The sequence below is a fragment of the Triturus cristatus genome, chromosome 12 (genome assembly GCF_964204655.1).
Source record: "Triturus cristatus chromosome 12, aTriCri1.1, whole genome shotgun sequence".
NCBI classification, from domain to species: Eukaryota; Metazoa; Chordata; class Amphibia; order Caudata; family Salamandridae; genus Triturus; species Triturus cristatus.
Window position 1 is genome coordinate 81,373,135 of NC_140595.1, and position 23,467 is coordinate 81,396,601.

The 23,467-nt window shown below is 43.8% G+C and overlaps 1 protein-coding gene across 2 annotated transcripts in view; it reads left to right on the forward strand.

Annotated features, from left to right (window-relative positions):
- The first annotated feature begins 857 nt into the window (after nucleotides 1-857).
- The window catches only part of PI4KB (phosphatidylinositol 4-kinase beta), a 180,449-nt gene continuing 157,839 nt past the window's right edge, over nucleotides 858-23,467 (forward strand). The window contains exon 1 of one of the 2 annotated variants that reach the window (XM_085639212.1): nucleotides 858-1,019. The gene's annotated coding sequence lies outside the window, so the exon portion shown is untranslated. The remainder of the gene's footprint in view (nucleotides 1,020-23,467) is intronic. The other variant, XM_085639210.1, reaches the window with a different exon arrangement.

Below are 23,467 nucleotides of genomic sequence, written 5' to 3' on the forward strand. Positions count from 1 at the left end.
ACCTGCATGTTACAAGCTTTGCAGCAGGCACATTAACACTTTATGCTACTTTATGAGTTAAAACTGTGAATAGACAAAACAGAGCTTGCTCAAGCGAGTGCAATGATCATCAGAGCTAACTTACCATTATTATGCCCTCAAATTTCCTGGGCACACAAAGATCTCTGCAGCAAATGTGTTACCCATTAGATATTTTAAAACGCAGTCCCCTAGTGACCGGAAAGGATACACTGTAATGTTTCTCCCTGTTGCCAATTTCTGTGCGGCATATTTTTTTAAAATAAATGTATAAAATGACTCTACCCCTTTTCCTCTGCCACACCTTGACCCCCAGTTTATGGGTCCCAATTATAGTAAATCGTTTCCAATCCCAGCACTAATGCCGCTAACATGATATAACTCTAAGATTAAGGACCCGGTTGAGGATCCTCTTCCGTAGTCTTTCTTTCCTGACTATTGTGCGCGTGTAGCAGGAAAGACTTGTTTCAGCTTGAACTAAAGCTCTCGGAACCCATGTTGAGATGGGAAAGTGCAGCTTTCAGAAGTAAAGTTTTTACGTAAACTGAAAATGTTATTTACCAATTCAGGTGATGTGTTTTTTTAATGACAGTCAGGTGCATTTATTTATGATCGTAGCCAGAAATAGTTGTAATTCATGAACGTGTTTACAGAAACGACATTTTATAGAGGCTGTTTAAGAGCGACGAGGGTTTCTGCTCCAAAGGACTGGATTGATTCGATGGGTCCCGTTCTAAAACAGAGGGCCCTCGCTTCCCTCTGGGAAGCTGCGCCATTCCAGTCCTCTTTCCATGCGCATGACAGCTGGCGGCGCTCTGTCAGCGTCTCTATGGCGCCCCCTTCCGGTGTCCGAGGCCCGGCTGTGACAGGTCCTGCGGATCCTGCGCTGGGGCTGAGGCGGGGGCGGTTTCCGGTGCCACTGGAGCTAGGATGGATTCAGAGGCTGCAGCTGTGCTATGAGGAGCGCGGGGCGACATGGAGGGGCGCCCCGCCTGAGGGAGGTGAGAAGGGGCAGTGGGGAACCGGGGAAAGAATGAGAGCTGAGACAGGTGAAAGGTGTATGTTTGGAAGGCGTCTAGAGGGGATGAGTACCGCCTAGACCAGTCCTGCCCCAGATTAAGGGAAGGGATCAGGGAAGGGATGGGGTCACAGACCGGGGCTCCGCATTAATAGTCACGGAGTAGAGTGAGCAGCCAGGTTCTGCCCCTTTTGTATTTAATGTTTGTGTACCCCCAGATTAACCTGTCATACCCCCGCTCTCTTTCGCAACTATCTGGGGAGGAGGCACTGTCTGACAGAGCCCTTATTCCGTCCCTGCCCCCTTCGCATTGTGCACACTGTCACTTGGATTTGACAAGCCTAGGTTAGTATTTTTGTTTTAATGGACATTGGACGACCCGGCTTTAATTGTTCTCTTGGTTGCTTCGGTCATGTACTAGGGCTAGGCTCGTTTTCAGTCTTGCAGCTCGTATTCATGCACATGAGTTATGCTGGCTCTCGGGTTTGCTGCACCCTTGTACAGCAGCATTACTGGTGTGCTGTCTTCACGTTCTGCTGGTGCACTCAACCCCGAGCTTTGCGGGTTCTCGGGGCGCTTGTGCACTTGGACTGTACTGGTTCACCGGCCGTGCACTGAAGTGCATGAGCTTGGTGGTTCGTGGAAGTGCTGTGCTCGGACCTGAGCTCGGCAGGTTCTCGGGGCCGTTCCTCTGGTGTCCTGGAACTCTGCTGCTTCTAGGGGCTGCTGCCCTCCAGTGCATTAGCTTTTCCTGCTTCTAGGAGGTGCTGTTCCCAACAATGGACATACATCTGCCAGTCCTCCTAGATGCCGCAATGGTTACTGTGCTCCGTTGGTTTTGTAAGCAGCTGCACTCACATAGGGAACTTTACTGGTTCTCAGAGCTGCTGCACCCGAACTCGATTGATTTTCGGAGCTGCTGGGATTGTGTACCTGAACTTGAGTTGTCTCGGCTGCTGTCGTGTGCACGAGCCTAGGATGGCTCTTGGAAGTGCTGCACTTGGCCCTGAGCTGTGCCTGTTACATTCTGACTGCACCGACGGTCTCTGCTTGCTCTCGGAGGTGCTGTACTTGGACTTGAGCTGTGCCTGTTGTCACATCCTGCACCGATGTCTCTGCTGGCTCTCGGAGGTGCTGTACTTGGACCTGAGCTGTGCCTGTTGTCACATTCTGCACCGACGGTCTCTGCTGGCTCTCGCAGGTGCCACACCATGTCCTTGAGCTTCGGTGGTTATTGGAAGAGATGCCATTCGTGTAGGGTTCCTCGTGTTTTCAAGAGGCTTTGGCAGTCGTTCATTAGTTACGTAATGTATTTAGGTGTGTTGCAGAGGTGTCCATGTGTTCTTTGAGTTCTCTGACATGTTGGCGCTTGTGTGTGGGTTATTATGTGGGATGTCCGAAGTGCTGTTTATAACGTGCTGGGATTTTCAGAAGGATAGGGCAGGAATAATGGGCTTCCTATCACCGGTACTTTTGCGTTCTGATTTAGGGAAGTAAGGACGCGAGTTCTAAAATGTTCCCAAAGATGTTGCACTCAGTACTTGCTTTCTGTGTGTTGTCAGAGTTGTAGCGCTTATTAAACTGTGTTTTTTGGCTCTAACAAATGCTGCACTGGGGGTGAAATATATTCTTAGAGTTGCACCAATACACGGTTATTTATCCTGCATTTGTTTACAAAGGTTCTTTTGGTTATCAAGAAGCGCCAGCCCGCGTTTAAGAATTTGGTTAATTAATCTTGGGTATGGGACATTTGCTGTGTGAATTCCCAGAGCTCCAGAACCCCAGATACAAAGGTGCGTTGGGTTTCTTTGATGTACTGCTACTTTTACGTGGATTCTGCGAGGTCCTTTAAGTTTCTGGCTCACATCTTTACATCTTTTATTAGCGATCTGATGTTTCTAGTTACCCATAACTGGATGCCTCCATTATGTTAGGTCTACAAAGGGATTGGTTCTCATATGCAGGGGTTCTTTAAGGATTTTAGAAATGCTGAAGTTCTTCAGTGTAAGGTACTATGCGTGTTCGGAGCGATTAGCACTTTATAAATACTACTGTGTGCTATATAGGCTCTCTCAGATGATACTCTCTCACATGAGTTACGTTGAGTTGTCTGCTACCAAGTTCCATATACATAGTTTCTGAAGATTCACATACATGTATGTAGGTTCTGTAAAGTTATCGGCGGTGCTGTCCTTGAACATGTCTTCTGTAAAATTCTAGTGCTTTTGAGTTAACAGATGCTGCCTTTTTGTATATCGACTGTCTGGGTTGTCAGGTGCTAGAGAAGGCGTACAGCCACTAGTGTAAGGATTTCAGCAGTGCCCTGATGCATTAGGCTTGTATGATCTCAGAGGTGCTCTTCTGTTGGACATGGGTTCTATGGTTTCTCAAATAATCTAGCAGATGGGCATATTGGTTATTGGGGGGGTTCTCATAAGTGCTGGTATTAGCCTAACTTGCTTCCATGTTGTCTTCGTGAATGGGGCTTTTAAGTAAATGGCTTGTTTGAGGTCCTCTGCAGTACCTAGCCTCATGTACATGAGCAATCCTATTTGATTTTTCTTGGATACATGAGTTGAAGTGTCCCTTGAGGAACTGACCCTGTACTAGTGCATTTAGTGGGTTCTCAGTCAAGAATACCAATTGTCTTCATATTTATGTTGAGCAATTTGCTTGGTGTAGGGAAGAGCCAGGAAATTCAAGCAATATAATGCTCTCCCTTGATTGTTGATATTACTTAATTTCAGAACTGTAGCAATCGCAATTTTCAACTTAGTTTTTCTAAAGCTGTTACTTTCCTTTTGCTGTCCAGCATTGTGCTATTTGTGCATACAAAAGAAGATGTAAATACATTTTTGGAGCCAGACCACCTTCTTTTGTGACATTGATCCATGGTGGACCATACGTAGCTTTTTCCAAATTCACTTAGTAGTGTTTGAGCAAACCTTATCCACCAGAAAACAAATATCAGTAGGGATTAAGCAGACATGCTGTGAGTATGGAATTCCACACCTTCTAATCATCGATCAAGCAGAGCGAGAAATAAAGCGGTGTGTAGTGTTATATTTGTGTTGTGGAAACTGTGCGTTGCCAATACATACTCCTCTTACTCCAGCAAGGGGGGTGTGTTTTGGGCATAGAATGTCATCTGAAGAGAGGACTGAACAGCACACTTTGCTTTATCCCCTACTGTAGGCAACTTACCTCTGTACAGTGTACCACAATGTGGTACATTGTGCAGAGACACCCTTATTGGTTAACAGAGGCAAAAGTAGATACTAACACTGTATTTTTTTGGTAGTGTGGGTGAGCAGTTGGGTGTATCAGAGGGCATTGCTAAGCACTTGTACTCACAGAGGCAATAAATGGAACACACACTCAAGAATGAAGTCAAGACCGATTTATAGAAAAATATCAAGTCTTTTTATATATATTTTGAACCAAGAACTTCAGTTATAGGTAAGCATGTAATGCTTTTTAACAATAAGCAAGGTAAGTACAAGCAATATAAAGTTGAGCGCAATTACGCAAAATGTTATCCTATGTAGAAAAAAATGTAATGCAATATATCACAGTGCAGTAGGTCTTAGAGGTTCGCATTCTAGAATTCGAATGTTAGGGAGCCATGGTCCAACTTTCCACCAGCAGTTTTTCAGGAGCATCCCTGGTTCGGCCAGGAGAGGGTGCTGGAAGAGTAAGTAGATGGCCGGGTATGAAGAAGGGGGGCCACCTAAAAACAGGCTGCACAGGTGGACTTATAGGCAAGTCTGAGGGCACTCGAGTATAGAGGTCACATGGGCCTGGGGACCACTGGAGTACAAAGGTGTCAGAGATTCCCTGGCCAGTGGGGCTGGGTGCAGAGCAAACAGGTGATCCAAGCTCTGGTGTGCAAAGTGCACCTCGTGGTCGGGGCAAACACCTCAGAGGGTGGCTGGGCCACTCAGCGAAAGAGCCTAAGGGCTGCTGACTCCCTCGATGGGTGCTTAGTCCTCAGGCAGTCGGAGTCCGGCTTTGACTCTTGTAGTTGGTCTTGGGTTGCAGGGCATCCGGTACCCCAGGTTTGCTGTTGCTTGGCTTCAGAAGATTGTGGTGCCTCCAAACTTAGTGAGGAGGCAGAGTTGATCCTTCAGAGCTGCTGTACCTTCCCCTGGGCAGTGGTGGCGTCGGCCGGGCCGGAGAGCCAGAAGCCGAGAGTTCAGACTTTGCGGTTTTGGTGCTTGGGAAGTAGCTCCTCTACTCCAAGGGAGTTCTTACGCAATTTGGCAAATTGGTGGAGGGCCCTTTTGTTTTGTAGAGATCTCTCATTGGCAAGACGAGACCATGTTCCAAGATTGTCTAGTCTTTTGATAACAGGCAGTATTTTGCACCAAAATCCAGTCCAAGCTCTCTGTTCTCTGGGTCAGCTGTTCTTCTTTGTCCATGGCCTTCTTGTGTCTGTCAAATTTATAAATTCAGTGCTCGGGGTGCCATCTGAATACTACATTTAGGGGTGTTAGAGGGAGTGCCAGGTAGTAGCCAATGGGATACCTACCTTTAGGGTGATTACACCCAATAAATGCTCACCCCATGTGGGGGGTGGGCATGACCCTAATAGGTGATTTTTCCCATCTTCAAAATGGTGGAAAGTGAGCTGAGAGGTCCAAATCACCTGCCCTGCCTTAGAGATGGTGCAGGTTGACTGGGGACCCTCCTCAAACTAATTTTTCCTTTCTTCTAACTGAAAGTGGGGTCAGGGCAGGTGGTTTGCCATCTGTTGCTAGCATGAGAGGCGTGGGTCAGAGTTCAAAGGTGGCCTCTCCTTTTGAAGCTTCCAGCCCTGGAAAGCTGTTCCTACCTGGAGGAGGTTTGAAGTACCTCTGCCCAGGGCAGGCATGGTTTCTGGCCCATGAAAGCGAAGGCTATCACCCAATGGGTTCCGAAACATATCTTCTAGTGGAAGGTTGGTGGAGACCAGGCAGGAACACACTAGAAGTTAGTAGGTTTCGGGAGACCCTTCTGAAGAGTCCTCTGGATGCAATTATTAATAAATCTGATGCTGGGATCGGTGCAGGTTTTTTATGATGAGATGTTTGGTACCAAACATCCCATAATACAGCGAAGCCATTATGGAAATGGGAAACCTGTAATGTTGAGTGTCCAGCCAATGTACTCTCTATGGCTTCCCTGTTCACTTACAATATTCAAGAATTGACATGGATATTACAGGGGCATATCTGTTCATGTAGATCTGTCCTCACAAGAGAAGTAGTGCACCCTGCCTTAGGGCAAAGGCCTGCTAGAGGGGTGTTCTACCTATATCCCATGCAGTGTTTGTGGGCATTCACACAGGAATGTGTGCCATGTCAACTCTTCGTTTTTGTCTGCACCAAAGCACGCCGTCTGCAGATGCAGCATGCATTGCTGCTACCCTTGGGGGTCCCTCTTCAGTGCCAATGCCCTAGGTACCAAGGGTACCATTCAGTAGGGGCTCACAAGGGGTACTCAGTGTTGCCAATTGGGAAACAAAAGGTACAGTTAAGGGAAGGAGCTCTGACACAGGAGACCTGGTTGGCTGGGACCCTGTGCACTTCAGTCGAAATGACATAATTTTCCAGGTAAAAAGTGGGGGCTAACCATGTCCAAAAAAAGGCATTTTTACCTATGAGATAACTCTTAATAATGTGAGTTTGTCATTATACGGGGTTTCAGCTAAACTATCCACATTATGTATAATCATTTGGAGAGTGGGCTTTGGTACTCCGCTAAGATTTAAAGCTCAGATGGCGCCTGTATTAAGGTGACTTATGCCTAGTTTTGAGGTATGGTATTAAAATATAGCTCTGATGTACAAGACCGAAGATCAAGTTATGGTGTAGGTCTCTAGTGTCACGTTTTAGAATCCGCAGTTGTCACTAACAGTCGATATTGGTCTTTTTATTCAGTATTTCCAGAAAATCTAATTTATAGTAAACAATCGGTAAGGATCAATTGTTAAACAAGTGAAAGTTCAAGGTCACGATGAAAACTGAAAGACAGTTCTATCCTGCCATAAACATAGTTGCAACCTTTGAACGCGTCTTTTGTGCCGGGCAAGTGGCTACCACACTATTCATGTTGTGGAAAATCTGAAGAGTGGACGTGATTTTTTTCTTTTTCTTGTTAAATCTGATACAGGGGGAAAGCGTTTCTGTTCATCCTCTTCTTGTTTATTTATAAGCAGAAACCGTGCTCTGCTGTGAGATTTGTGTACATTGATGGCTGTGTGCTGCAGGTCTGTGAAACCTGCGACTTCTGGGTTACAAGTCCCATTTGGTTTATTACGTTCTGCTCTTTAAGCACCTATTGGGTGCAGATCATCCTGTTGTATACATCTACATTAACATTCGATTCGATTCGATAGCGAAGACCAATACGACATTGCCTTTGAATAACATCTGCAGTTGTGAAATACTTCCATTACAGTCCAGCGTACAAAATGTGCTGCGTAAAGTCACGTTGAGGTTTATTAAATCCACACACTCTTCTTTCCCCAGGCAACGCGTTGACAAACAGAGTGGATTAGGCAATTTTTATTTTTGTGTTCTGAGAGCGCCAGATCTTGGAACTGCAGCCCCATTCATTTGGAGTGTGTTTCCTGCAGTCTTGGCCCAAGTGCTGGACCGGGCAGCATGATTTCAATTGCAGCGAGACTCCCCAGCTACATTTCACCGGTCTATTGTTGTGACATTCGTGTGGCCTGTTGTATCCTGGGCCCTTCTCTCTCACTCTTTCTCTCGCCTGTTTTGGGGAGGCTCAAGCTTACTGTCATCCGTGAAACAGCATTCGTTGTTTTATTTCATAAATCGGGCATGAGAAGGACAGACCGCCATTAGCCTGGCCTTTGAGTGTTTCCTTGCACTGTTGAGTCGGATAGAACAGCAGGTCGCTGTGCAGATGTAGACATTTGAGAATCCTTTTGGTGTTTGTAGCCGATCACACAGTACTTCGCTTCCAAGCAAAGTTAATTTCCACAGTGAAAAATGTATTCCACATCAGTAGAATGTGAAAGGGACAAGGGTAATGTTGCAGCGCAGCCGCTTTTGGTTGTATTTTTTCAGTTTAGAAATGTCTGGTGCCTACAAACCGATTCTTGTATATATTTATGAATGCACCATGTGTCTGAGTAAGGACTTAAGATGAGGCAGTGCTTCTTTTGAACAACTATATTTTTAGTGTTTGGGTGACATCATATGTTCTATGATGTCATTACTGAACTTGTTACTTGCAAAGTCTTATCATTGTCTGCCGCACAGCATTAGTACGATAGTGTGTAAACAAATAGACAGTCATGCTTTTAAAAGATAAGTGCTCAATTTTTAAAGCTTAGAGAAATGAAAAGAGCATATAAACTTCCAGGAGCTCATTGGTGGTAGCAGCAATTGATTAGTACTCTGGCACTAGTTGGTTTTCATACATCTTGTTAAGGCCTCTTTCACGATCGCATGTAAGACTCCCATGGGCAAAACAGAAAAGCTGCATCCCTGCATGGGGAAGCATACGCGGTTTGTATTTAGAACATGTACCAAATAAGTGGTCATGTTAAATCAATTGTAGATCCATCAGGAGTAGTGCAGTCAATTATAATTTCCGAGGAACTTCCTAGCCCACAATCTTGCACAGAAAGCAAAGACTCATGGTCGGTATTCTCCAAAGAAACAAAGGAGGGGACCGGCTGAGCCGGCTAGAGACCTGAAAGACAAAGTACCAAACAGTGACTGACCCTGAACATTAACGTTGTGTTGTTCCAGAAACGTTCTAGGTAGTAGTTATTCTAAATTTAAAACCAGACTCAATTGACACAAACGAAAAACTTGCTTAAACAATACCACATTTACACTATTTACATACTTTGCATCCTTTGTTTACATCTCGATGGGGACGGAAAAAAACTGTGTGCAGAAGTCATAACACCAGCCATTACACTAGAAAATTGGACTCCTGATTTACCACCATCTGGCTCTTCCTGATTGCTTATGTCAGGCCCCCACGAACACTCAAGCCACTTAGGAACCTACGCAATGTAGCTAAAACATGGAACAGTGTCAGCTTACATGCTGACACAAACCATGGCACAGGCATCATCCCTGGCACCTTTCAGGAGATGAGCTTTGGAAGTGTGCCAAACCTGGTTCTCTCGTGCAAGCGCCATATTCCCAAACCCCCAGTGTACTTTGTGGAGAACTGGCAAAGGGCTAGACCTCTACGTAAAGGTCCCTACCAGCCCCCTGTCACCTTTAGTACTACAGAGGCCATACTTGGGTAAAAGAGCCTGGTCCCAGACATGCCCTCAGTTGAAGTATGAAGTCACAGGTATCCAGCAGGGGAAGAACAGAAACCCTAGCTTCCTCTGTTAGTAGTTTTAACAAGAAAAAAAACACGTCCACGCTTCAGATTTTCCAAAACATATAGTAGTCACTTGCCTGACACAGAAGACACGTCCAAAGTTGCAGCTAGGTTTATGGCAGGATAGAATTGTCTTTCAATTTTCATTATGAATTTGAACTTTAATTTTTTTAACAATGATCCTGACTGATTTTTACTATACATTTGACTTTCTGGAAATACTGCATAGTAGACCAATATTGACTGTTAAAATTACACTTGCAAATTTTAAAACGTGAGACTAGAGAACGATTTATCGGAGAAGCAGGTGTGCTTGCATTTTTCTCCGTCATGGGTGTTACTATGATTATTGACAGTGTTTTTGGTCTCTAGGGGCTTGAGTTTTATGTAATGAGCCTTACAATTCGGTTCAGTATATCTCACGTTTTATTTCAAGTCTTCATACGACAGTCGCATCTTTAGGTGATGGATACTCCTCTGATTACACACAGAGATTTTACTAGTTCACAACAACTGATAATTCACCAGGAATTACGCATTCAAATACAGAGAAAAGCATGATTGCATATTCAAGATAGCCACAAGTCTATCCCTGCAGAATAAGGCAGACTAAATGGGAAATCTTTTGCTGGACCCAGAGAAGAAAGAACACCTTCCCCTCACCAGTTTCTCAAGGGTTGTGTGAGTGGAATATCTAACTCCAAAATGTAGTGTCCAGAGTGGGCTAAGGGCCCAAATTCAGGAGTTGGAGAACGCTCACCCCTGGCGACCATGTCCCTCAGCTGCCGCCACCATTTGCCGTCCCTGCCTCATCCAGACATGAGACCCCATCTGGTCAGGTTCCTGCCACCTGGCTGCCAAAAAGTTCAGAATGCCAGATCATTGTCGTTGGGCTCGCACACTTCGCCTTTCGATCCCGCTTCAACTATCAGCAAACCTAAAGTTGGGTTTTGCTTCTCTCCATTAATTTCAGTTTGTTCTGTGGTCAGGTTTTCAATAAAAATAAAGATGCATGTAAGTGACAGTCATGCTTCATTGAAATAAGCATAAAATGCGACTGGTAATGGGCGTAGCACTTAAATCACCTTAAGATCCCTTTACAATGCAGAGGGTAAGGGCAATCTCAGATGCTGTTATCCTCTTCCATGCGTCGGACGGCCCCTGCCCGTCTGACGTCACGTGGGCGTGGGCGGAGGACGGCCGGGGGCCGTCCGTTCCGTGCACGCGTGGAGTTCGCCCGCACAGTCGGGGAATTTGCGCCGCGTCGAAGCGGTTGTCATGTTTTTGTATTTTATTTATTATATAATGCTCATGTTTCCATAATGACTTCTTACTTGTGCCATGATGGAGAACATATGCTAGATAACCCTATTGGGTAAGGATAATGAACTCCTATTATCATTCTTTACTTCATAATTATTGACCTCAAATTGGGGTCTACGATCAACACAGTAAAAGACGTAATTAAACACAACAAACCATAATAAAACCACCATCATACAGAATTTCAACAAGAGGCTCATGAATTCCCTTCTGCATAAATTGCTAAACATTAAAACAATGTATGCACTTAAAAAAAAATTAGTTTGATTTGTTTTTTACAACTCCATTATATCTTGTGTGTCCAAATTATAACTGTTTATCAGCGGTAGTAAGTATTTGGCTCTAGCTTCTTTTAATTCAAAACAGATCTTGAATTCCTGTAAAGCATAAATCACTGGCACTGGGGATTTTGGAGTTCTTGGACCATTTCACCAAAACATTTTTTTAAAGAAACTTTTCCAAATCGTATGGTCACAACAAGACATCTAATGCTATGCCGACGTTGAAATAAGTCCGGCCGGGTCAATCCTAAAGAAATGTTATTACATACACTGTTGTATGATTTCAGAGAAACACTGTGATCCTTATTCATCTTAATGCTAAAAGACAGAGATTGGGATCTAAGAAAGTGTTGAAGGTTCCCCGGCGACCAACCCTTTAAAAGAAGCATATTGCACTCAAAATATTCTATGGCTCTAAACAAATTCCCCCTGAATCTGTGTAGGTTGCAGTATTATACAGCATCTCTGTTCTGAGCAGAGATCTAAGAGATTTACTTGAGTTATGGAGTATTTTATATCCTCATCGAATAATGTTGGCTAAAGATTTCACAAATATACCCACTATTCCAAGTTCTAGCCTGAAGATCGGGATGGATGAACTTTGTGAACAAAATGTATTCACAGTTTTCCCTTCGCATTTGTTTAAGAATCCCGAAGATCCAATTGGAGTGTGCTTTAGGACGTAGGATAATGTAGGGGGAATTTTTTTTGTGAATTAGTTTTAAGTGATCAGAATGTCATCTTCCCTGTAAAACAGTAAAGAATCTGCCGAACATTTGCATAAGCAAGTGCTTTGTTACATAAATTTGTGGTGTGGAACTCATCTTTTAGGTTTGACCAAGATATGTATATCTATTTGCTTTTTAAAATTTTTCGTTTTCTAAATACCAGTTGGACTTTGGGGCTTTTCACCCCTCCAGCCCCCCTAAAAACTAAGATTTTTGTTATTGCTGTATTCACTTTTAAAAAGTGCTTCTGTGCAAATTAATACAAACTGTTCATACTTGTCTGAAGACCAGTGGGAGTCAAATCAATTAAGAATATGTTGTCCGCTTTCAGAAGAGTGAGCAAACATTTAGAACCTATTAGGTAATGGAATGCGGGTACACCAACAGGCACAATAGCTCACTCTGTATCTCTAAAGGCCTATTTCCAGATTAGCGCTGCCGGCCAAAATTGTGGAGAAAAACCTAAATACTCAACTTAGTTTGTATCTTGACACGGCACAAGTATTGGATCCCACCCAGCACGGCTTTAGAGGGGGCCATAGTACGGAATCGGCTCTTCTCAAATCCACTGAAGAGAACCCATTCATTTTAGATAGTGGAGGTCAGGCCGCTGTCATCCTGTTAGATCTCTCTGCAGCCTTTGATACAGTCCACCACAATCTGTTGATGGACCAGCTGCAGGAGATCGGAGTCCAGGGATCCTCATGGAAATTATTGAAGTCCTTTCTCACTAATCGAAGTCAGTCAGTGTCCGTAGGAGAATTCTCTTCGGAACCCTTCTCTTTACCTTGTGGGGTCCCACAGGGGTCCTCTCTAAGCCCCACTTTGTTTAATGTATATGTCTCCCCCCTGGCGCCGTTCATTCAGTCTTTCGGGTTTAGCCTGACCTCTTACGCCGACGATACACAAATTGTGGTTTCTCTACAAACAAGAGAATGGCGAAGTACGGCAATTTGTTTCAGGGACTGTATGAACGCTGTTGGGAATTGGATGGCCAGAAAATGTCTTAAATTGAATTCTAATAAGACTGAGGTGGTCTGCTTTGGCAATGCACCCACGTTCTGGACCCTGGAGTGGTGGCCTGACTCCATGGGTCCGCTCCTTACTAATAGTAAAAAGGTAAAACATCTTGGAGTTTGGGTGGATCATAAGCTTAGTTTTAGCGATCAAGTGAATTCGGTGTCCTCTGCCACATCCTTAAGGTCCTGCAAGAAGGTTCTCCCACTCCTTCCTATAGTGTCATCAAACAGTAGTCACTGTACTCACTATGACTAGGCTAGATTACTGCAACAGCCTATATCTTAACATGCAGGAAGGAATAATGAACAGATTGCAATTATTGCAGAACGCCGCCGCTAGGCTGATATTGGGTATCCCTAAGTATGCTCCAATTTCCAAGGAGATACAGAGGCTTCATTAGCTTCCAATTAGAAAACGCACCCAGTTCAAGGCCTTGTGTTTGGTGTACAAGCCGATTCATGAAACAGGTTCAGCTTATTTAAAAGAGCGGCTAGTGTGGTACACTCCCGCCAGACCGCTCCGGGCCGCGGCAGCGAAACAAATTTGCGTACCTCAGGTAAAAAAAAGCCTCTTGGGGTGGCAGAAGCTTTGTGGTGACGCAGCTAAAGCTTGGAATAAGCTCCCACTACATCTAAGAGAGCTGATTAATCTTTTGGCTTTTCGTAAACCCTTAAAAACATGGATGTTTTTGGAATAATTTTCCTCTTTGATGCTGAGCTTTTTGGTAACTCTCACATAGCGCCAGGACACCCTTGGGTAACAGCAGCGCTCTATAATTGTTATAAATAAATAAATAAAATAAATAATGCAGATAACTTCTGCCATAAAGTTGGTCTGTCCACAGTCAAATGGAGTAGAGAAATCAATTAAAACTATATTTAATATGACTAGTTTCTTACAATATACTTCTCTACTAAAAATTGTTAAACTGCAATATTGGCAATGACTAAAACCAGACTGTTCAGGGGAAAGATGTTTGCTTCCTGCAGCCATTTATGCACGCGTTCGAAGATGCTCATTGCAAAGACCTTCCCTACTGCGTCCAGCAACGAGATCTGCCGATAATTCCCTGGTAACGGTTTACTTCCTGTCTCATGCATAGGGACGATGACGCTCCCCTTTCAGGTTTCTGGCAAATAGCCTGTAGAATAGCACAATTTAAATAAAGGCACAAGACAATTGGCCCACATTTCTGGATTCTTTTTGAACACCATAATAGGGACTCCATCTGAGCCCATTGCCCCTAATGCTCTTGCTTTCTTAACAAACCCTATCGACTGATCATAAGTGGCGGACTGAATAACTTCTGGACTTTGCAGATAAATTTCAAGAGAGCCCATGACCTTATTTGATTTATACTAAACCGTGATTTAATCATACCAGGTAGTGAATGGAATCTCTTATGCTGTCAAGTCCCCTTTTTGCTGGAGTTTTGAGCAGTCATGCTCCAGAAAGCACAAGTATTATTCTCTGCAGCCGCTTGCTGTTGAGAGATCCATAACGTACTTTGTTGCTTAATCTTTACTGGTCTTCTATACGGTTTCTTTTTTTTCTTCATGGTCTTTAGTAACTTTTTACGCTCTATGGTGTAAAATGTATGTTGTTTCGGAATTAAGTTATTTATTGATATATACACACACACACACAGCTGGGTTTCCATAATATCCTTAGATGGTCTTTCAATTCTTTACTTATTGTTTCCCCCCCCCCTTTTTTTTTTTTTTTTAAACAGTTAACTGTTTCAACCATTAGACACCCATTCCGGGACACTGCACAGGCACACTTGGTCAATTTCGAAGTGTTTCCATTATTAGATAGTGATGTGTGTTTTCAATATTGTAATTTAGCAGCAGCTCACTAATATTATTGCAGATAATCTTTATGCCCCATTGCCATTTCTCATGTGAGTGGTCAAGTTTTGATCTGATAGGAACTTTTTTGTGGATTTTGCGGGGTGTTGAAAAACATAAACACAATCTTTATCTGCCAAATATCTGTAAAAGACTCCCACACATCTCCCTTATTATAAATAAATTAAAGGAAAATGGTATTTCAAACAATCTATGTTTATGAATCATCCAAGGTCTTCAGGGCAGGACTGAGTGGCGGAGAGAGCCTGATCTAATAGCCCCCCTCCACCCCCGAAAGGTTAGGGTCCTGGGCCATGCCTTAAAACATCCGAGTTGTTATTTGAGGTGTTTTTTCTATCGGGGTGCTGTTGTCCTCTCTCTCTTGTGCTATTTGTCAGAGTGCTTTCATCTAACTGTCTTCTCATCAGGATGCTTCACTTGCGCAGCGTCCTACGCCCTCTGCTACCTTGCTGATTGCTGTCCTTTCCATCTGCAAGTCTTGAGTTTCTGTTCCCCCAAATGCACCCAGCCGACTGTCCCATCCACAAAGGTTGCTCTGCCTTGCTTCTCAATAAATACCTTCAACAACAGACCTGAATCCATTCAAATGGATTATTTTTTCATCCATACAGCTCTGGAAGCCTATTCTACTATATGATTTTGTTACTGTATAGCTACTATTTGTCTTGTTGTTTCTTTTCTCATTTTGTGTGATTTACCTGTTATATGTACAGTATTTACTATTTGCATGTCTACTTGTTGAACTGTCTGCTTCTTTGTACAGCGCTCTGATGTCCAGACGGATCATGTGCGCACTATAGAAAACTTCTCAAATAAATAAATACCATGAAACTGGGTTGCTTGTCTGCACTTCGCCAGTCTACCAAGGAAAGCTGTTGCCTTTTTATTAAACATAGCCATGTTGCTGGGGGGTTCCAATGTAATTTACCTCTTCCTTTGTGAATCTCTGCCATCCCATAATAGGCACACAGTGACCAGTCCTTCACGCTTTCAGGAATTGATTTTAACAAAAAAGGTCGTTTCTAGCTCTGGTTGCACTGGTACTAATGAGGTACAACAAATGCTCAGACACTGTTAACAACTGTAAAAATTGAAAAATAATAAAGTTATACTATCAGAAAAGATGCCACATTACGCCGCATATTTTGGTTTTTCTTCCTGCATAATTTACTCAGCCCTACCACATAATTTGGCCACCTTGCTGCATAATTGTAGTGGCCCTGGGTATAGTCAATGATGGAGGAACAAAAAGAGTCACGTTGAGTCACCTTTGCCGGAATGTCAGATTATTTTCGACCATTCAAATGGATCATACCCAAGATGCTTAACTCTTCCAGAAGGAGAACACCCCTTCTGTCACTCATACTGTGTTTCGGGAACATAGCCTCCGGTATTCTCCAACTTTCTTGTACCTCAATAAGCTGGTTGAGCTCCAGCAAGGTGTTTGAGATTTTTGCCTTAAAATTTCTTGTAATCCGGATCTGAGATCTTTTCTTTATCTGTTATGTTCGCGCCATGTCGGGCCTGCACGCGAGCCCAGATATCACCAAAGAATGTCAGATGTAATTAGGAAGAATATACCCTTCTCTTTACCAGTTCCTATCTCTTTATTTCACCCCTTGCTTCCTGCTCTCTTCAGTCTACCTTTCTCTCTTCTTCAATAAATAACGCCACGTGGAGTTAGCTATATCAACTGCGATGTACAAAGGGCAATTGTGCCATCCTATACTAACCCTGTAAAAAAAAAATAATAATAATAATAATTCCCGTAATCCGGATCTGAGATCTTTTCTTTATCGGTTATATCCTTTATCTTCTTTGCAATTTCCTTTAAAATAGCATCGTCCTGGAGGCACGTAAATGTTAAATATTAGAAAGGAGTTTCCACAGGGAGGTAGCGTGAGGGACAGTGAAATCTTTAAACCTTGGAGGTATTTACTTTCTGTAGGTATTGTTCGAAATTTCCAATCAAACTTTGTTGAAAGTAACATAGCCAGAACCCCTTTAGCATGGTCTCTCTCCGTTGCCACTGAGGGGCATCTAAACACACAATAAGAGCATAAAGAGAATAAGGAAACATTGCTAGGGAAGCAGACACACTAGAATCGGAGTGAAAGAGAATGTGGGGAAAAATGGGACCGAACATTTTTAAGATTCTATTTGCACAGAGCGAGACTATACAGTTTAACTTATGTTTGTACAGTCTGCTTCTGGGGGTTTCCTTTTACATAGTGCAGTAGAAAAAGGGTGTTTATAACTTAATTTTACTTTCTCTTTCAACAAATAGAATCCTAGTATGCTGAGTTAGACCTGTTGGAATCCACACACATCGACCTCGGGATCCACACAGATTCTGCAGGAGGTGTTAGCAAATATATATATTCAATGTGGGTACTAGTGGTATGAACCTCCAGTAACAAGTGTCCATTAGTTTTCTCTTTAATGTGAGCTAGTACATTGCAGATAAATAAATAATTATTTTTCCAGTTTACATTGACATATCTGTAATTTTCCAGTACATTTAACTTAGAGAAATGATCTTGTTTGGGAGCATTAAATCTTTCTTTGTGGATGATCTAAAACGTGCAAAAAATGCATATTTACTCTTGTAGGTTCTGAAAATCCTCTTCCTTTCTGTGTTCTATTTTGTTGAGCATATGTTGTTGTGTATTGCTTGTTAGAAGTTTCTTCTTGGGTGTACATTACAGAGGGCAAAGCTGTAGGCACCTGCCTGTAGGCGATGTATTTAGGATTGCATGGCATTTCTTACAAGCTACTTTTACATTATTTGTACCAAACCAATCCTTCAGACGGTTGAAAACTACTGAAAAGTGGAACATTTCTAGAGCTCGCTGTGCAGTGCAAATTGTATTGAGAGTAGGCAAATAGATTGTTAGAAAGTATGAAACACAAACATCCAATATTCAGGTCCCATGGAAAATGCAGATTGTCCTGAGGGTGCGGTTTTAAACTACAGAAGGATAGCTGTTCCATTTCAAGGCAAATTGGGCGGGCCTATGGTGTCGCATCCTCCGTCACCCTCAACGCACAAGTACTCGTAGTGGCACTGAGTGCACCAAACATGCTTTTTTCGCAGAATGATTTGGCATGCATGATTGCCTTGCTTCTGTGAGCACACACCGGATATGTGTATCGATATCTATTTTTACCTGTTCATCAACAGTTAGTGGTTAGAAGGTGCTATCTTATTTGAGGAATATCTGGCAAAGGGAAGATGGATTACATATGACACAGACTGAATAAAGAAGTTGAGCTTCATGCTTATAAAAGGTAGAACTGGCTCAATGCAGGTTTGGACATTGACCCACCCTGAGAGGAACTACACTTAGGACTAACAGGCTCTCACAAGGTGAAGATTTATCTTTTTAGGTTATCCACCAAATGCCAGTCCAACAGCAGCATTCCTCATACCCTAAACTGTACTTCCTACACAGGCTTGAGAGAGAGGTTGCTCATTTTGATCCTTACTGTGTCTAAGATTTTTTATTGGCAAACTGACTACTAATCTGAGAACTAGCATTCTTTGTCCAGCTCGGACGGGAAGGAGTTAGAATTTCCAGCCAAGCTGGAGGGCTTTTTTAAAGAACCAAACCGTCCGAAGACAGTCCAGCACTCTGCTGCCTAGTCTTCGTCTAGTCTGTTGTCTCATTCGTGAATTTCACTGAGTGGGCGTAAAGCTACCCTGGCTTGTAACTGTACAGGAAACCAACATGACACAAAATATCCTCCACCTTCCTTCTGGTTCTCTTCTTCTCTTCCTTGTCTCCTTCACTCTCCCGTCCCCCTTAAACTGCACTATCTGTTGTATATTCCCCCCTGTATTTTTCTTCTCATGTATTCCTTGTTTATGTTGTGCAGTCTCTGTAAAGTGCTCTGATACTTATGGGTCAAGTTTGCACCAGTGGCGTAGCATGGGTTGCCAGTGCCCGGGGCAAGGCAAGTATCCTTCCACTTTTATTTTTTTTTTAAATGCGCCCCTATTAATATCTTGCGCCCCTAAGAATTTTACACCCGATGCAACCGCCCCTGTGGCCCAACCCATGCTTCGCCATTGGTTCGCACTCTATAAAACTCGAAAAGAAAAATAAATATGCAAGCGTTATGGCATAACAGTGAAGTGAGAGCGCCACATCACTGTAAAGGCAACTGTTGTGAAAACGATCAAACACAGCCCTCACTTCCGATTTAGAGTGGATTCCTTGCAACAGCAGCATCCCTTGTGAACCGAGCTCCGGCAGTATCAAGGCTGCCGGCTCTCTGCAAGTGTTTGTTTTGCTGCAGCGTGCTTTCAGATTGACAGGGGGCGTAAAGGAGTTCAAACACTGCGAACGTCTGCTTTAAGACCAAGGAAAGGACCGTTTCAAGCAGTTTTCTTTATTCTTATCCAATAGGCAGACAATCCATGTGGGAGAAGGAGATGGCTTCGGGGAGAATGTTTTCTTTTCTCCAATTAAGTTCTCCTCCTTCCTGGTACTAAAACAGTAATTAGATGTACAGAAATCATAATTTCCTCTGCTTTTGTGTTTGTCTTTAAATGTAACCTTGTTAGTGACGTTTTATTGTTCGAAGACTTGCTCAACATCGTAAAGAAATGTATTGTACAAACATAAAATTGCAGACGCAGAGAATGTGTATTCACTTCCACCATTTGAAGTTCCGGGGACAAACGCTGTGGCGCTTCGTAAAATCCACTTACCTTCAACCTACCCTTCTCCACCGTCTTCTGTTCAGGAAGTTGTAGTAAATTAAGATATAATTCCAGATAGCAGAATTGTAGATGGGTGTTGACAAGTTTTTTTTGTTTTTTTACTGCGGCGTCCAGAGTGACGTGAGTTGTGTGGCACTCTGCCTAGATGGAGGTTAATAAAATGTAAAATGCTTGTAATTAAAGCATATATATTTTCTTTTGTGAACTGCAGCTTTTCAGTAGTTAATTGTTTGATATATTTGTATTACTAGAAGGCTTATCTGGTTTGATTGCCAATATAATTCATATTTTTAAATTTGAGGTTTCTTGATGATTCTTTATCTGAGCATGGCATTGTTTTGCTGTGTATTGCCGGTGTAATTTTCATTCAGGGGATATGCGCTTTTATTGTAGGCATGGTGTAATCTCCTTTTGTTACGGAAGCTGAGCTCTCATAGAGGGTTGTACTTTAGAACTGTTTCGATGTCACAGCAGCGCAAATCTTGTTTTTTGAGAAGTGAGTTCGCTTTTCACCGAGGTATTCAAATAGACACTGTGGACAACAAGAGCTATATGTGGGTGGATGTTGTATCATGGGCTGAAAACTCATCAGTACCAATAACTGTACAAACTCCATATGTTGAAGTCTTTGAACCCTATCTAAGTTGGGTTCATCCATTACCAGTGCAAACTATGGCGAGAGGAGTCCTGGAGTGCAATGCGAAATATTCCCCTATTTGCTGTATCGCACTGCCCAAAGTCCTCCCTACCAATTCCAATGTATTAAGCAAAATACAAGTGTGGTTTTACCAGCCTTCCTTGGGGCTTGATATGCTTTTGAGCTCTAAGGAGGGCATGAGCTGCGCTTGCTGTTAAGCATGGAAAGAAATCTGCTTTGACACACTTCTGCATGTATAGGTGGCAGGCAGGAAACCCTGTGCTTGGAGGCCCCACATCATCACTTTCCATAGCAGAAGGAGAAGTCCTGAGGGAGTTGGTGATTTGTCATCTGCCGTTCCTTCACCTCCCTTGAGGCTCCGCGAGGTGGGGAAGACCTTTGAAGCGGCGCTGACTCACTACGGAATCCAGTGTTGTTGCTAATGATTCAGCCTCACCCATTCACTGCAGTGTGGAGTAGGCGAGTTGAAATCCCCTTCTCTGTAGTGATCCACACTCCGCCACCGCCAAGCTAAAAATCTGACTTACTTTCATGCTTCTGACACCTTCCTTGAAAGCATAAGGTTGTTTCACAACCAGAGTATGCTGAGTTTCCAGATGGTTGTGAATTGTATGTTCATCCTTTGTACAACTCCTTTCTAAGTTCTTCACGTGGTTTTTGTATGTTTAGATCTCACCCCTTTGGCAAGATCTTGCTGAGCAGGAATCGAGGACCCAGTTTACGTGGATTATGGCGTTCAAGCTGCTCTGAGTTTCTGATGGACTTGAAATAACCGCCACCTTGAGAGGTTGACAGATGTGAAACTCAGTGGGAAAAGGGTATTTCTCCTTGCCCTAGGCACAGACTAGTAGATGTGTGTAGCGATTTCTAGTGTTCATTGGAGGTAGAAAAGCCGTGTTTTCATACCACTTAAGGGGCCGCTGTGTTTTAAGGGACAGTAGTGAGATCCTGCTCTCTTGGGCATGGTTTGGGGGGGGCTGGTTTAGGTGAGTATTATAAGTGAGCTGTTTTAGGGTTGTGCATTAGGTTTGGAGGTGAGCTCCGCTACTGTCGCGCCAGGCGTTGGCTGGCACATTACTGCACGTTGCAAGCCAGTAATGAGTGGGATACGGTTGCATTTTATATGTATACATTAAAGTTTTTGTTGGTTGAGGCCTGTTGGAATGATTGGTACCCCTTGCATCTATCTATTCCCGTGTCCCGGAGGCGAGAGGCAGCTCTCCGCTTGGAAAGTAACTGTTGGGCTTGGCAAGACCGTCAGAAAAACAGGAAAAAAGGCTTTGCTCCTAATCGCTTTCTAATTTCTCTGGCGCTTCTCCCCATAGCGCGTGACTGCTGTGTTTTCTGTCCTGCGCGGACCCTTGGTTGCAGAAGAACCGTCCAGCCCGGGCATGAACTGTTGTAACCCCGGCACGGAAACGAGCCATCCGAAATAGCACAAAAAAACACAGAGCCAGGGAAACACAAATAAAGAGCTGTCCTCGCGTGGGCGGAGGCGGGATGGCCGAGCCGCCTGGCCGCGGTTCAGAAGGGCTGCTTGTTGAATGTGGCAGCGTGGCTGAAAGGGCCGGGAAAGCCGCTTGGCGTGACCCGTGGAAGGTTATGAAGGGAGCGTGTGGGAAGGGCAGGGCCGGGCTTCAGCGTGGGCAGCCCTGGCACTCCTGTGCGGTTCTGCTGCGTGTGGGGCTCGGCACCGGACGCTGTGACCCAGTCACCCATTGTGGAGATTGGCAGCCCTGCCTGTTGTGCCAGGGCGACTTTTTTTTTTTTTTTTTGCATATTTATATAGCGCGAACCCGACCCGAAGGTATTGGAGCGCTTTACACGAGCACCGTATTTACATTACACAGTCAGGCACGGGGAGATTAAGTGATTTGCCCAGAATCATAGGATGTGGATGTGACCCCGAGGCTCGAACCCTTGTTTCCAACACCAAAGTTGGGAGCGCAGCCGACGGACCGCATCCCCTCCCCAGACTCTAAGATACATTGATATTGGTGACGGGTGGCGCCCTCTAGGCGTCCATTTTTCTGGCGACAACCAGTCCAGGCCACATTAAAGTGCGTATTTCTGTGAAGAAGTCTTCACTACTCTAATTTGCATATTTTACAGCAGGTGAGGTCTCTCGGGTGCATATGCGATGCCCATTACGATAATAACTTCCAGGACTGGTGAATAGGCCCATTTCCATTGAGAAAAGGACCTCAATCACAACAATTTGCCCATTTCAGTTCAGATAATGGCTGCCTGACATGCACCAATGTATCAAGTCTGCTAGTTACCCTCTGAAAATGATACCTGGCTCATCCTATACACCCAGATCCCACAGATTGCGAACATCAGTCTGCCCAGTTCCTGGGTATAAGGTGATCCCCGGTTTACTTCCTGCCCTTTCGCTGTGTCAGAAAACCCCCCAGCTCCGTCTTTGCTGTCAAGCTATCCTTTCTCCTTGTGCTTGTACAAGTCTTTTTAGGTCTGTGTTCACCATGCACCTATCTGACAGACCTCTGTCTTGCTGTGTACTTGATGGTTTAGGAGTCCCCCTCCCGTTACACTCTCTCTCCTTCCCTTCCTCGTTACCATAGCCACTGTTTTGTTACTCCCTCCAGCTTCTCATTAGTGCTTCTGGGGCTGTGTACATTTTTTTTTTATTTTCTAGAGTCAAAAGGCTGTCTATATTGAAGTCTCAGTTACCTTCAATACAGTCCTGCTTTTGTATCTGTCAATTGAAGATCAAGTGGCAAGGGTGCCTTCATGAAAGTTTTTCCTTACTTTCAATGTTATAGAAACGAAATGACTATAATTCAGCCTCCCAGTATTCTAACTTTTACTTTACGTAGAAATAAAAACAGGACAATATTGAAGACAAGGGGTTCGGCTGGACGAGAGTGGTTGTGCGACTCCCACATCCTTAAAAAGCTCCCAGGCTTTGACTTGCGCCTTCCAGCGACTGAACAAAAACTTTCTTTACAGGGACATTAGGGCGGCTCTTAACATCATCAACTGCGAATTGATGCCTAGCCTAGCCTGTTGTGCTAGTACCTTCAAAAACAAGCTTGATACCTGGCTGAACAAGTTGCAATATAAATGCTTCCGTGAACTTTTCATGCTTCCCCAATGCTAAAGTCTTTTGCAGATAAGGTTAGAATTCAATCTCACAAGGCACCACCTGCTATTAAAACCAAGGTTCCTATCATACTATGCAAAACTAAAAACTGCATCAGTGGGTTCACTGAAGTATGTCTCATGCCAGTCGATAACACCAGTAAACTCTGTTTAGAACCAGTACTTTGATTCCACGGTGAACAAATTGGAGGCTGGTGAATTGTGGAGGGCGAGCTGCCTGCAAAAACATAACGCTATGCTGCTGGCAAAGCAGACAAAAATGATAGCAGCTGATCTGAGAGGAGCAGAAAGGATCTGTTCGGCAAGTTCCATGGCAGCTGGGCCACCAAGTTGT